This window comes from Hevea brasiliensis, chromosome 13 (genome assembly GCF_030052815.1).
Source record: "Hevea brasiliensis isolate MT/VB/25A 57/8 chromosome 13, ASM3005281v1, whole genome shotgun sequence".
Lineage (NCBI taxonomy): Eukaryota > Viridiplantae > Streptophyta > Magnoliopsida > Malpighiales > Euphorbiaceae > Hevea > Hevea brasiliensis.
The window spans coordinates 80,871,482-80,887,859 of NC_079505.1; the positions used below are offsets into that span (position 1 = coordinate 80,871,482).

Sequence of the window (16,378 nt, forward strand, 5' to 3'; positions counted from 1 at the left end):
AATATGTGCTAACATGATGCTGACATAGCTGACATGTCACTGATGTTAATGTCATGCCAGCTCTATATCAACAAATTTAATGTTTTTTTTTTAGCCAAGCACAAAAAGTTAAAAACGTATGTAACTTAAGAAAAAAAAATTCAAACCCTAAATACTAAAAAATTTGAAAGTACAAGATAATGAAATTTTTTTTTCTAAAAAATTTTGAATGTTTATTTTAAATTATTATCATCATTTTTTCCGTTTTGAAAAATTTTCTCTTTTTCTTTTTCATTTTCTTCTCTACTTGATCTACACTATAACACTTTAATCCAATTGTATATTATTGTCTACTTTGACTCACTTAACCTCATGAATTTATCCCTTTGACCTCATCATCATCAGGCTCAAAAGTGCGCTATGCAATTATGCAAGTTACATCCTCATGAGTACCCTTCACTTTTTTTTTTCTTATAATGTGGGACGATTCATTCCTAACCTTTTACTTAACAAGCCTATCATCTATAAACAAGTTAAAATCTCGAGTTTTAGCACCACACGGAGAAATTTTTTGCAATTTGTTTTTGAATTGTGGCAATACCTTTAAAAAATATAGAAAGAGATAGATAAGGGGAAGACAATGAGAGAAACATAAGGAAAAAGATGAAAATAAGGAGAGAGAGAGAGATGGAAAGAGACTCAAATAGGAAGAAAAAGACCGTGCAAGAGATAGATAGAGGGAGACAGAGATGGAGAGACACCTAAATAAAAGAGAAAGAGGTAAAAGAAATGGATAGACGAAGGACAAGGACAGAGAGAGACCCCATAGGAATAGAAAGTGAATGAAAGAGATGAATAAAAGAAAACAGAGATGGAGAGAAATATATAAAGATAGAGATGAGAAAGACTCTAATAAGAAGAGAGATAATGAATAACATGGGAGAAAGAAAGAGAGAGGAATAAAGGCTAATGATTAGAAATAATTATAATATTTAAAGACTTATTTATTAAAGTACGGGGACTTATTATTTTTTTTTTCACTTTAAGGCTTATATTTTCAGTCTTCTGCATTTATTTATCAAATATAACTAATAACAATAAAATTACTAACTGCGCCATGTCAATGTATGACTACCACATCAGCATTGCCACGTTAACGAATGTATAATACCGTTAATTATTTTAGTCCTCTTAAGTGCTCCAAGTTAAAAAAACGCCTTCAAATGAATATTTCCAAACTTTATAAAATTATCCTTTTCGTGAAATAAAACAAACTATAACATATTTTGCGGTTTCGAAAAAAGCTAGAACTTTAACGACTTCCGCTCTCCCGCCGTGCGGTTTTTAGTATTCTGCTTTCTCCTTCATATGATTCTGCTAATCCGAATATCATAATTCTCTCTGCAGCAAATCCAGTGATGATTTTGTTCTGATAGGACCTCGCTACATCCTCTATTTCTTCGCCTGTTGATAATGATTATCGTTTGATTTTGGATCTGTTTATTCCATCTTTCCATGTTAATTTCAGTGCTAAGCGTTTCATTGCCTTACCTTCTCGCTTTTCTAATTTTGACTACTAGACGCAACTTTTATTTGATTTGATATTCACTAGCTGTCGATTTTTGACCTTTCTGTCTTTGAATTTTATTTGATCTTACCAGTAGGATTGGTTTTTGGGGGCTGGCATTTAGTTGACGTGAAAAATTAAGAGCTTTGATTGGAAGTAACTGTACACTATTTTCAATTCATTATGGATGTTGTTGATTATTTATTCCTGCAGATATAAGTTAAGGTACTCGCGATCATTTGATAACTTTATCATTTCTATTGATTGCATCTGATCACATATCTCTTCTCACCCGAAACTTTAATTTTGGGTAAATTTCGAGACTAAAGTCTGTGGAAGACGCAATTTCATGCATCTACAAAGAAGGTGAATATTAAAAAAAAAAAAAAAAAAAAGGCTAAAATGTGCTTTTCAGGTGCAGAATGGCGACAAAAGGGAACTCAGGAAACCATAAAACTAGAAGTTCATATTGAAAAGGCAGTGGTTAGTGACTTATTTTATATTTATTTAGAGCATTTATTTAAAAATTTTGTGTGCATATCTGTTTTTACATTTTATTGTATAATTTTGATATAATTTTGATAGTTTAGCTTGATTAGGAATCTATTTATTAGTTATAATTTTTTATATATATCTTTGATTTCTGGGGCAATAAACATCAAAATTCTTATTCTAAAATTTCTTAGTTCTTTTACATGATATCAAAGTCATGGATGATGAAAAGAAAAATGAGAGTTCTGGATCAGGGAAGAAAATTTATAGTTCTTACACACTGAATTCGAATGACAACCCAAGTAACTTGATTATCCAAGTTCAGTTGAAGGGCGAGAATTACGAAGAATGGGCGCGAGCTATGCGGACTGCATTGCAGGCCAAAAAGAAATATAGTTTTATTGATGGATCCAACCAGCAGATGACTCACTGAAACTCGAAAATTGGTGGACGGTTAACTCTATGCTGGTTTCTTGGGTGTTTAACACCATTGAACCAACGCTTCGCTCGACCATCTCTCACATGGAGAACGTAAAGAATCTGTGGGAGGATATTAAACAGAGGTTCTCGATTGGGAATGGTCCACGAATGCAGCAACTGAGATCGGATTTGGCAAATTGTAGGCAGGAAGGTCAACCGATCGTGTCCTCTTTTGAAAGACTCAAAACATTATGGGATGAAATAAACAACTATGATCAGATACTAGTATGTATCTGTGCAGGCTGCAGATGCAATCTTACCATTGAATTGGAAAGAAAGCGTGAAGAAGAGAGAGTTCATCAGTTTTTTATGGGCTTGGATGAAGAAGGATACGGAACATTGCGCTCTAATATTTTGAGCACTGAACCCTTGCCCAATTTGAATCTTGCCTATGCTATGGTTGTTCAGCAAGAGCGGGTGCGAACTATGACACGAACCGAGGAAGAAAGAGGCAATCTTATGAGTTTTGCAATTCGAGCAGGAAGTCGAAATTCAGGGGGGGATAAAGACAAATCCTCAATTTATTCTAATTGCAACCGAGAGGGACATGATGCTGAAAGTTGTTTCCAGCTGATAGGTTATCCAGAATGGTGGGGTAATAGATCACGTGGAACTTCTGCTGGACGAGGAGGTGGTCAAAAGTGTGGCAATGGAGCAGGACGTAGCAAGGGAGGAGTTGCTTGTGCCAACGCCACACAAGCAACTGGAGTTGATGGTGGGCGTGGAATTGTGACAGATTCAGATCAAAAGGGTCTTAGTGGATTAAATGAAGAGCCGTGGGCTACTTTGCTGGGCATGTTGAATTCTTGTCAGAATGGTGGCAATGAGAGGCTGACAGGTACGCAGAGGATATTTCCTTGGATTATTGACACAGAAGCTTCCCATCATATGACAGGAAAGTTGGCATTTTTGAATGAATTGCGTGACATTGTGCCATGCTCAGTCGGGTTACCTAATGGAGAAAAGATCTTGGCGGTGAAAGAAGGAACTGTGTTGCTTGGAGGAGACTTGAAATTGCAACGAGTCCTTTATATGCCAAATTTGAATTGCAATCTGATCTCTGTATCACAACTACTTAATGATTCAAATTTAGTTATTTAACTCACTAACAAAATTTCTGCTATACAGGACCTAAATTCGAGGAACCTGATTGGAGCGGGTGAGCAACGCGAGGGGCTATACTTTCTCAAGGGAGTGACATCGGTACATGCTTGCAAAGTAACTGATGTGGGATCTTTTGAGCTTTGGCATAAGAGAATGGGTCATCCTTCTTATAAGGTGGTAGAGTTAACATCGCCATATTCTTAATGTGGCAAGAGCCTTGCGTTTCCAAGTAAATTTACCCATAGAATTTTAGGGAGAATGTGTACTTGCAGCCGGGTAATTTAATTAATAGGACTCCATCTATGTTATTAAATGGTAAAACCCCATATGAGATGCTCTTTGGAAAAGTACCGTCTTACAAACACGTTCGGGTTTTCGGTTGTTTGTGCTATGTGCATAATCTGAATCGGGATAAAGATAAATTTGGTAGTAGAAGTCGTAGGTGTGTTTTTGTTACGTATCCATTTGAAAAGAAGGGATGGAGATTGTATGATTTGGAAACTAAAGAATACTTTGTATCAAGAGATGTGGTATTCGCTGAAACAGAATTTCCAAATGCAAATGAGAAAACAATGGGCAATAAACTCATTAAAAATGGAGTTGAGGAGTTAGGTGATGAAGTTGATGGTTTAGAGAACAACTTGGGAAAGAAGCACGATGAAAGTGTGGGTAGAGAAAGTGAGGTGAATCCTGAAACAGAAGAATTAATCCATGAAAACAGTGAGGAAGTGGATAGAGGTGAAGTTGTTGAAGAGCAATTAGGTAGGGGACAAAAGGCCAAGCAACCTAGTGTTCGTTTGAAGGATTATGTGACAAACGCCATCAAAACAAGCCCCTCGATATGCTCACCTTACCAATTTGATTCCTCAGGTACGTCTTACTCTATAGTACATTATGTGGGTTATGATAAATTCTCTGCACAACACTGATGTTTTTTGGCAGCCATTACTACAGGACATGAACTAAGCTCTTATGCATAAGCAATTAAGGATGAACGGTGGAGAGCGGCTATGAGAAAAGAAATACAGGCTTTGGAGGATAATGGTATATGGACAGTTGAAAATCTGCCATTTGGGAAGAAAGCAATAGGAAGCAAGTGGGTATACAAAATTAAATACAATTCTGATGGAAGTGTTGAACGATACAAGGCGCGGTTAGTGATATTGGGAAATAATCAAGTTGAAGGCATAGATTATCAGGAGACTTTTGCTCCTACAACAAAAATGATTACTATGCGCACCTTTCTTGCCATTGTGGCTGCAAAGAATTGGGAACTCCATCAGATGGATGTCCAAAATGCTTTCTTACATGGTGATTTGGAGGAAGAGGTTTATATAAAGATGCCGCTTGGATTTTCTTCTCAATCACCAGGGAAGGTTTGTAAACTCCGGAAATCTCTATACAGTTTGCGGCAAGCACCTAGATGTTGGTTTGTGAAATTGGTTGTATCTCTGAAAGCTTATGGATTTCAGCAATCATATTCAGATTACTCTTTGTTCACTTTTCGAGCTGGGAATGTTCAATTGAATGTGCTTATTTATGTGGATGACCTTATTATCTCCAGCAATGATGTTTCCGCTGTATAAAAATTCAAGAACTATTTGAGTCGTAGCTTTCATATGAAAGACTTGGGGAAGCTGAAATTTTTCTTAGGGATTGAAGTAGCCAGAAACTCGAATGGTATTTTCTTGTGTCAACGTAAATATGCTTTGGATGTAATTTCAGAAGTTAGATTACTGGGTTGCAAGCCGGCTAAAACTCCTCTTGAACAAAATCACAAGCTAGCCCTTACCGAGAGTGATGATGTGGATGACCCAGCTCAATATAGGCGTCTGGTGGGACGGCTTATTTATCTAACAATAACTCAGCCCGAGTTGTCTTATTGTGTGCATATTCTTGCTCAGTTCATGCAACAACCGAAGAAAGCTCATTGGGAGGCAGCTGTTAGAGTCATGCATTATTTGAAAGGAAATCCAGGTCAGGGTATACTATTGCATGCCGATTGTGATCTCAAATTGTCTGCTTACTGTGATTCTGATTGGGCTAGCTGTCCTTTGACGAGACAGTTTTTGACTAGTTATTTTGTTCTTTTGGGTGAATCCCCTGTCTCGTGGAAGGCTAAAAAGCAACAGACAGTGTCTTGCTCATCCGCTGAAGCTGAATATCGGTCTATAAGTACTACAACTTGTGAACTTAAATGGTTGAAAGGATTATTGAATTCTCTTGGTGTGGCGCATACTGAACCTATGAATTTGTATTGTGATAGTCAGGCAACTCTGTATATAGCTGATAATCCTGTCTATCATGAACGTACCAAGTATATTGAAGTGGACTGTCATTTTATCCGTGATGAGATATTGAATGGTAACATTCAAACAGATTATGTACATAGTTCAATGCAACCTGCGGATATCTTCACAAAGGTGTTGGGAAAGGATTAGTTTGACTTTCTTCTTCGCAAGTTGGGCATTCGAGATCTCCATGCCCCAACTTGAGGGGGGTATTGGAAAGGCAGCTATTAGCTGCCACTTATTTTGCATTTATTTAGGGCATTTGTTTAGGAATTTTTGTGTGCATATTTGTTCTTACCTTTTGTTGTATGATTCTGATACAATTTTGGTAGTTTAGCTTGATTAGGAACCTATTTGTTAGCTGTAATTTTTTATATATATCTTTGATTTCTGGGGCAATAAACATCAGAATTCTTATTCCAAAATTTCTTAGTTCTTTTACAGTTCAGTTTCAATTTTTGTTGTAGTTGGATTATGCTGTTTTTTCTACCTCTTGGGTGCGTGGCAGCGAATTGGCTTTGGAAAGGGTGATAGTATAGCTGTGGAGATCACCAAACAGACACACTGCAGCATTCTCAACAATTTGAATTATCAGACAAGTGGTGATGAGGGAATAGTTGATGGTTCTGGAGCTGCAGTGAAGGAGATTAAGCCATGTGATGACAAGTATATTGACTACACGCCTTGCCAAGATCAAAAGAGAGCGATGACATTTCCTCGAGATAATATGATTTATAGGGAACGGCATTGTCCTTCTGAAGAAGAGAAGCTGCATTGCCTTATTCCAGCTCCCAAAGGATATGCAAGCCCATTTCCATGGCCAAAGAGTCGTGACTATGTATCCTATGCAAATGCTCCTTACAAGAGCTTGACAGTTGAGAAGGCTATTCAGAATTGGATACAATATGAGGGTAATGTATTTAGGATCCCTGGGGGTGGAACCCAGTTTCCTCATGGGGCAGATGCATATATCAATCAACTTGCATCTGTGATCCCTATGGACAATGGGATGGTTAGAACTGCATTAGATACTGGATGTGGGGTAAGTAATTATATGAGAGCTTCTTATTTTCCTTTAAGTCCTCTGTTCTTCTTCTCTGCATTGCTCTATGCACCCAAATTCTTCCCCTTCTGATGGCACTGCTATTTTCTTTTGGTTTATATGCTTGTCTCTTTGTCGATCAGCACGAAATGTTATAGTTTTTTTTGTGCTGTTTTGTTTTTCATTTGATAAAGGCTTGATTAGTGCTTAGGTTGCAAGTTTGGGTGCATACCTTTTCAAAAAGAATGTTATAATCATGTCATTTACTCCAAGAGACTCTCATGAAGCACAAGTTCAGTTTGCATTGGAAAGAGGTGTTCCAGCTATTATTGGTGTCATTGGAACTATCAAGTTGCCATATCCTTCTAGAGCCTTTGACATGGCTCACTGTTCTCGTTGCCTGATTCCATGGGGTTCTAATGGTGAGGATACTTATTTCGACTTTGATTGTATTAGCATAAGATAGTTTTAAGAAAGGCAAAGCTGGCGAATTGTACGCAAAATATCCCTGTGTTGTTTCATCATTTAATTATACGTGCCAGTCAAGTGCAATATATAATAATATCCATGTTGACCTCTGTTAATATTGCAAATTCAGTAGATAGAAGTTAGTTTTACTACAGAAAGACTAGGATAATTCAAAACATTATACTGCCAACATGAAATAACTTATGGCTTGCCAATTCATGATAAATGACTTTCAACTTCTTTAGCCAAGCCAATGGTCTTCAAAACTAACTTGGTTCATTTTCTTTCATTTGAATACTTGGCAATGAATTTCATTGATAACATCATCATGGGCCTTGTTTCTTTAGATGGAATGTATATGATGGAAGTTGATCGTGTTCTTAGACCTGGTGGTTATTGGGTGCTTTCTGGTCCTCCCATCAATTGGAGGAATAATCATCAATCATGGCAGCGTCCTAAAGAACTCAAGGAGGAGCAAAAGATGATTGAAAAAGTAGCCAAACTTCTTTGCAGGGAAAAAAAACATGAGATAGGTGAAATAGCCATCTGGCAGAAAAGAATATATTATGATTCTTGCCGTGAGCTAGATCCTCAGCCTACAATGTGCCAATCCACAAGCACAGAGGATGTGTGGTATGCCATGTGGTGAACCTTTCCTGATTGTTGCTGATAGGTTGAATATTACTGACCTAAGCAATCAGTTCTTTTTTAATTTTTTCCCTTCTGGAATAAAGATGCCTACTGATCTTGAAATAACAACTCTTTTTTGCACTTGCGGAAAGTTTTCCCTATTACTTCTAATTAAAGCAACACAGAAGCTTATGGAGTGAACTGATATGTTTGTGGTTATTTTTCTCTTTCAATTCATTCTTTTTGTTTTTTAGGCGTTGAAACTTATAGCGAAATTATCTAGGTTTACATTTATCTGGTAAAGGATTCTGGAAGTTTGCATAGTTGGGATGAGAATTTCTTTGACATCATTAAAATACCAACTTCATACCATGTTTAAAAGCATCTTCTGATCATTTGTAGGTACAAGAAAATGGAGGCATGTGTGACTCCCTATCTTGATACCCATGGGCCGAATAAATTTACTTGTAACATGGCGGCTGTTTTAAGAAAGACTTAATGCCGTTCCTTTCAGAATATCTAGTGGCTCCATTCCTGGAGTGTCTGTTAAGGCATACCTGGAGGACAACCGCCATTGGAAAAAGCATGTCAATGCTTACAAGAGGATAAACAAAATCCTTAACTCAGGGAGGTACCATAATATCATGGACATGAATGTTGGTATGGGAGGCTTTGCTGCAGCCCTTGAATCTCCAAAATTGTGGGTTATGAATGTTATGCCTACAATACCTGAAAAAGATACCTTGAGTGTTATATACGAGCGTGGTTTGATTGGCATATATCATGATTGGTAACTTTGTCTATTCCCTCTTTGATTTTTCATTTCTTAGCTAATATTTTTGCTTTCAGCAGTGAGATTGCTATGTATTGACCTTGATGAGTCTTTTCACATTGAGTGTCATATACCATATTTCTTAAGATCTCAACTCAAATCTAGGCTTCTGTGCCAATCCTTTAGGAACTGTTGTTTGCTATGACCAATCACTTTTTTTCTGGCATTGAACAAATGACATAGCAGCTGGCAGATGTAGGGGGTCAACTGTCATGAGAACATCCACTATCGTAGTTGTTACTCATAACCAAGTTTTCACATGGCAGAATTTTGATTGTTTCTAGAAATTAGAATCCTCTGAGTTCATATTCCATTGGCTTTAAGCATACCCTGTAGCAGGTGGTGCCCTCGTCAATTTGAAGGTCAACTGATATGGGATGTCAGTATTTGGAATTTGGGCGTAGTGCATAAATGACAATGATTTATAAAAAATCTAACCATCATTTTGTTACTCTTGGTCTTTATCCATGAAAAGGCTAGGGGAGATAAGTGAAGGGAGCATAAAAAAGGCAAACATTATCATAATTAATGTTTAGTAAATGTTTTAAAAATTTTAGAAGAACTATCTGTTTTGTTATCACTGAGAATCAAGAAATTAGAGTGCAAAAATGATGTAGATCAATTTAGATAATGCAAGGCTTAAGCAGCTATGCTCTTCATCATGGTAAGTAGCATTGCCATGAAAAAAAAGCAACCTTCATATATGAAGAATATGCCACACCGTATTTGTCTAACTTGGATCTCGCCAGCTAGAGGAGGGGACAATCCCTGTTGAGGCTTTTTGTTTTTTTTTTTTTGCTATTTGACTTGAATTATTATGATGGTACATACCAGAAGAAAGCGAAGGAATTGGCTGTTTTACATTTTATGGTAAAGAGTTCTTTCCATATTCCCATTGTAACTTTATGATTGAAAAAAAAAAAGTTAGTTTAGACCGGACTGATGTGGCTCTGATAGATAATTTTTGTCATTCTCTATTGCTATTGTAGACACTATATTTTGGCCGACCTTCGAAGACAAGGATCTTTTAAAATTGAAACTTTATTATCCGTTCTCGACTGATGTCCCAATCACAGGTAGTTTTTCTGAACTTGCTGATCGCTCGTCCTTGGAACAAATCAATCTCTCGCTCAAGTTAGATTGCTTTCCAATCTCTTGGTCTTTATCAGATGAGTTCGAGTCAATAGTGGGTCTCTGGACCATCCAATCTTCCCTGTTGTTGTTCTCCGATCTCTCTATGTGCACATATTGCATAATTTCATTTGACTAATGTTGTGATCGGGCTTCTCGCTCGAATTGCCCAGATATTCCTCAAAATGAAGTTAAGGTTTTTATCCGGTCTAATAATGGTTCTGACCTTAAAAGTTCAAGTCATTGTTAAATCTTTGCAATTCTAATATTCTAAAGTTTCATTCAGTATTTTAGCATGGCTCCGTCCGATCTCATGTTCCTGTGTAATGTTTTTTCGATCTCTCAGAGTAATTTGATATCTTTTGATTAATAGTAGCTCTCAGGTTTAATATTCAACTGCATTCAATCAGTTAAGTACTCGGATAGTTTGGTTTGGATATTTTCTGATATCATTAAGAAGTTGAATATAGAAGACTTCAATTCATTTCAAAAATAAAATATATATGAGTCAATTAGCGAGGGGGGTCTTCTCCTCCCTGCGCCCCAATTACATTCCTCTCTCCCTCATCACCCTCGTGCTCTTCATCGCTGTCCTCTTCGGCCTCTGGGATGAGCTTATCCATCTAGGAGAAGTCCTTCTCAGGATAACGCTTCTTTAGTTTGAACAGGAGGTCGTTATGGGCATTCACATATGCCCCAGCCTCTTTTGTAGTGCTCTCCTCCTCTTTTGCTTGGAGCTCTTCCTCCTTCGCCCTAAGTTCCTCAGAAAAATAAGCGAGATCGGTAAATCGACCAGCCCGAGAGACTTCAAGTTTCCGCTCCACTTTAGCTATCCTCTCTTCATAATATTTCACCTGATCTTCCAGTTTCACGATGTAATCATTGGCAGTGGAGAGCTGAGCCTTTGCAGTTGATGCATCTTGGACCGCCTTAAGAATCTCCTTCCTTAAGGCGTGAGCTTTTTCTCTGATAACGTATTGGTTTGCAATAGCCTCCAAGCCTAAACTCATTGTTTGAGTTAGAATATCGTCAATACTCTCCTCAGCCAACCGATTCTGATCTTCTTGGAAGCAGATGGAAGCGCCCATGACCTTAGCTAGACCAGGATTCCCTCAGGTGGAACGGTTTCTTTCCAGCGATTGGATAAGGAGTTGAGCTCCTCAGGAGAGCGTTCTAACAGTAGGGCCAGAAGACTCCCCTTTTACATTGGAAGAGACCGGAGGAGGCGAGCATTCAATCTGTTGAGATGGAGAGACGACGACCTCTACTTCCGAGACTAGCTGCTCCTGAGGTCGAGGAGGGGAGATCGGTACTTCTACCAGGTCTCGTCAAGGTGTATGAGCAGCGGTGGTAGTAGCCTCTTTCATCGCTCATACCTTTCAGGAGACCTCCCTCTTTCGCTTGCAGTTCTCTTTGGAAGCATCGCCACCCGCCATACCTGCACAAGGGAGAAGTCAGTGAGTTCGCTAAGATTGAGAGACTAGAGATCTGGATTGTACCGGTAGTAGGACCGAGGTCAGAAAGCTGAAGCTCGTGATTTTCGTCGGAGATCAGCCGCATCATCAACCATTTCAGTTCGGCCATCACCGCATCTAAGCATGAATATTTATGGGTGGCCATCTGAGTTTTTAATTCCTTCACCATGGCGCCTTCGTCTTTATTTAAAGTAAGCTTCTTAGGGAGTTGGGGGACCAAACAATTCCAATTGCGTGGGATCCCCTCAAAGCCGTTTCGATCCTTGCTCCTAAGGATGAAAAACTTATCCTTCCAGTTCTTCAGCAAAGAGGGGAGATCGGTGAAAAGCCCATAATTCGGCTTTGCCTGAAAGAACCAGAATTCATCATCCTTTCTTCGGGCAAGCCTATGAAGCTCGGCAAAGACCTTAACCATGGGCTCTAGTCTCTTGGCTCGACAGAGGCCTTTGAAGGCTACTAAAGTCCGTCAGGAGTTCGGATACACTTGAACTACCAAAACGTAGTGGAATTTTGGGACGGCCTTGTAAAATCCATCCAAGGGAAAACCGAGCCGGGCCTTCAGCTGCTTCTCGTACACTATGATAAGATCACCTTCTTCAAAGAAGTGATCGGCTCGAAGATCGCCATGGCATCTGATTAGTTCAAAAGAGTCGATCTGCAGATTGTATTCTTGACTTACGGATTGGAGATCAGTTTCTCTAAGGACTGATGGTAGTTCATCAAGTGGTAGGCTCTCCTTTCTCGAACACATTCCTCGCTTTGGTCTGGTAGCTGGACCAGTAAACGGAATGATGGTTGTGCTGGATTGTTCGCTTGGTCTAGTCGCGTCACCTTCTTCTGAAGTCCATGAAATATGGATGGAAGGTGGGCTCGCAGCTCTCTGACCCTCAGTACCACTCATTTTCACAAAATAAAAAGGAAAATTAATCGAGAAAAGATCAAAACCCTTACCAGAGTGTGAATCGGTACCTGAAAACTTTAGAAAGCGAGAAAAAGTGCTGAAATTGCTAGGGGAAGGTCTGAAGATCACATAAGGAAACAGATTACTCACCTTTCCCCTATTTATACCCGTTTGAGCATTAAATGCTCATGACGTCCCAAGTGACGCATTGGTTAGCAAAACCGGGCCGCCTCCTTCACACGTCGCAAGAAGGTTTCAGAAACATAATAAAAAATCGGATAAATGAGATCAGTCAACCAAGGTCACCGGATTGAACAAATTTCCAAGCCCACGGATCGGCGAATGGCGATTCATCTGGGGATCAGATCGAGTACACTTATCGGAGATCAGAAAAATAACCAATGCAAGTTAGATAGAGAGGAAAGATCAGGAATGAAAGAGATCGGGAAATAAGAGGGGACTCAATGCAAGAGATGGTGATTATCGTAGAAAGACTCTGGACTTTGTTTCAGTCTTACTACTTGTTATTCAGGGCTTTCAAAGTGTTGAGAAACTTTAGAACTAGTTTTCTGAAGTATTTCATCAAAAGGAGCTCTAAATCCTGAGATTTTCATTTTTAGTTCCTGTGCTCTACCCTGTGAAACCATCTTCACTCTACCTCATTCCCACCACTCTAGTATCTGTGTACTACCCTCCGAGCTCAACTTCGTTCCGATCTATTCCCATTACCTCGGGTAAGCTTAAGTCCTTCGGTCATCAGCTTTCACCTCTCCAAGATTTGTGGATACCGGAGTCAGCTCGCTTGTCTCCTTAACTTTTCACAGGTAAGCGCCTAAACTATTATTTTGTTGAATATCCTTAGTTTGTTTTCTCCAGTTTTCTTTTAAAGTTTCTTTTATATCCAATCACACTAAATCCCAGAATAAGCTATCTAGGCCCGTAGTTATTTCTTGAGCCTTCTTTTTATTCATTCGTAAACTCCATTTATCGCCACCTAGTTTTCATTCCTTTCAAAAGTAGATGTTCGAGTATTTGGTGACTCGTAAATACTCTAAAGAATATAAGCAGGAGTACTTTAATATGAGAGTTTTTGATCTGAATAAATGAAAAATGATAAAGGAAGATAGGAGTAACAAAGGTCGAATAGGTTAGAAACAAGATTAGGTCAAACAAATAAGTTATGGGATCGGGTCTTGGAAACGAACCAAGGCGATAAGACAATAGATCGGGAATCAAGATAAGTTCGAATCCCGAGTAAGCGACTAAAAAGAGATCGAATGTCGCAAATCAAAGAGTTCTGATAAAGCGATCATGAGGAAGATCGGCAAGGAGTTCGGCCTATCGTCCGCCATCTAGTTATAAGGTCCCGTAGGCTAGGAAAAGCTTTATACAGGAGTTTCCCGTGTCTTCAGTACTTCATTCCCATATAAAGGGGTCGAGAAGGACCCTTTACCTGAATCCTTAGTTCAAAGTTCTCATAAAATGTCATTCTAATAAATATATGAAGAGATCGGGGGAGAGTTCTTACCCGAACTCAGTTTAATTTTTAACCCAATATAGTAAGAGATCGAGGGAGAGTTCTTACTCGAACTTAGCCTAATTTTTAATGCAACATATTAAGAGATCGGAAGAGAGTTCTTACCCGAGTTCTCAACTTAAATTCTTAACATTAAGAGATCGGGGGAGAGTTCTTACCCGGGTTCTCAACTTAAATTCTTAATACACTAAAAGATTGGGGGAGAGTTCTTACCCGAGTTCTCACCTTAAATTCTTAACACTAAGAGATCGGAGGAGAGTTCTTATCCGAATTCTCGGCAAAAATCTTAATAAAATATGTGGAGATAGGGGGAGAGTTCTTATCGGAATTCTTGGCAAAAATCCCAAATTCTCTCAGCTTAAATCCAAACTAAAATATTACAACTTCAATATTCGAATTAACCCCCAACAAAAATCCATTACTCAGCACCTATTTACTGAAGGGTCATCTCATGTACTTGTGTTCTTAGGCAACCCAAAATAGTGAAATATCAAATATTCCTTTTATCCATTCAAATGATTAACATCATCATTCTAACCCCTAAATTATCAATTTATAAAGAGCATACCATTAAATCTGCTTACCCTTGTTGAGGGACGAGGTGGGGTGCCTAACACCTTCCCTACCTGTATACGGACCCCGAACCTAGAATCTTTGTTTTCAAAGTGGATTTTAATTTTTACAAATGGTTTTCTTTAATTTCCCTCAAAATTAAAGTGGCAACCCCTCACTTTTCCCACTTCGGTGAGCATTCGTCCGGCAACCGCAAAACCCTTACGACAGCTATTATTTGTTTTATTATTTTCATCTGTACATTTACCAGGTGTGAATCCTTCTCCACGTAAGGACATATGACCTTATTCATGCAAATGGTGTTTTCAGCCTGTATAAAGATAAGTAAGTTTTCATTAATGTTAATTCTTATTCTCTCCTCAAAAATATGTTACTTCTTAGTCTATTCTAATAGAACTTCGGACTCGATTGGTTCATAGAATGGAATAGCTATTCTTCACTTATATTTTGATTAATATCATACCAATTTAAAATATATATATATATATATATATATATATATATTTACTCTTATGTAATAATTATTATACATTTGAAAATTTAATAAAAAGTTAAAATTGTAAAATTGCTATTCCATGGGATGGTATTCTATACTTAAATTTGAACCAATTCTATGAATAGTTATTAAACATGAAATAGATATTCTATCCCGTGACATTCCATGAACCAAACGAAGCCTTCATGATTTGAGACATTGGCCTTATTAAAAGAAAGAAAGAATGATTTGTAGCACTGACCCTTAATTGACTTGCAAAGAACTTGATTCACTAATTTGAGATTTAAATTGGCATCATTTGAGGAAGGTTACCAGTAAATCATTTAATGGTGACAACCTAGGAATTTAAATGGCTTAGATATTGGTTCAGCTTTACGTTGGACCCAGAGTTCCTTTAGTTCTAGTACAGCTTTTTGCATGTGAAACTGCAACTAGAGAGTAATTTTTATTGGATTTTATCTGTTGCAATACCGGTGCAACATGGAAGACATTCTCCTAGAGATGGACCGTATATTAAGGCCCGAAGGAGCAGTCATATTCCGTGATCAAGTGGAGGTGCTGATCAAGGTGAAGAAAATTGTTGGAGGAATGAGATGGAATACAAAAATGGTGGATCATGAGGATGGTCCGCTTGTCTCAGAAAAGGTGTTGTTTGCTGCCAAACAGTATTGGGTTGCCGGAGAACACAATAGCACTTCCTCGCAGTGAACAGGAAAGACAGTGCTAAAACTGCATTATAGCGGGAAACGTTACTTTTAATGATTCAGACCCAACAAATTAATTTTATCACTCATGGGCCATTCCGCCATAAGGAAAGCCATGGGATGCCGCTTCTGCAGTATTTATTGTTCATCAGTTTCTGTTGGTTTGAGGTAGATTGATAGGTTATATTCTTAGTTGCAAAGCTTCATGGTGTTACAGCCCCCTTTTTTTCCATTTTATTTGTTATTGAGGGGCCTAGGTGGAGTTCAGTGTTGGCTTCTATGCTTCTAGTTGCGGTCTGTATCGAGGTTTTCCCTGATGTTAATTTGGCTTATTTATCCAAATTGCGTGGAATTATTTGTGCTTGGGTAGCATCAAGAAGCCTTCCTGATTTCTAAGACCTTCCTGCAATATATATTAGCTGCCTTTGGTTGTTTTCTGTTGTACGCTTTGATGATATTCACTTTCTGTATATCTGATGATATGATCTCTACATAGTTCGAGGTCAAGCATTCTGAATTTTTGTGCTTCATGTTGGAAAATGACCTGCGCTTATCTGTTGAGCACAGATAATCAAATCCAATGCGGTACAAGAGAATGATTAAATATCGATATGTTCAGTCATTTATAGTCACAGCTTTTCTGGCTTGATGTGCAAACCATAGACACACAACGCCA

At 38.3% G+C, this 16,378-nt stretch overlaps 1 pseudogene; it reads left to right on the top strand.

The window, feature by feature from the left end:
* Window positions 1–1,968: 1,968 nt before the first annotated feature.
* On the top strand, window positions 1,969–15,706 carry LOC110643596 (probable methyltransferase PMT2; annotated as a pseudogene).
* The last annotated feature ends 672 nt before the right edge of the window (window positions 15,707–16,378 follow it).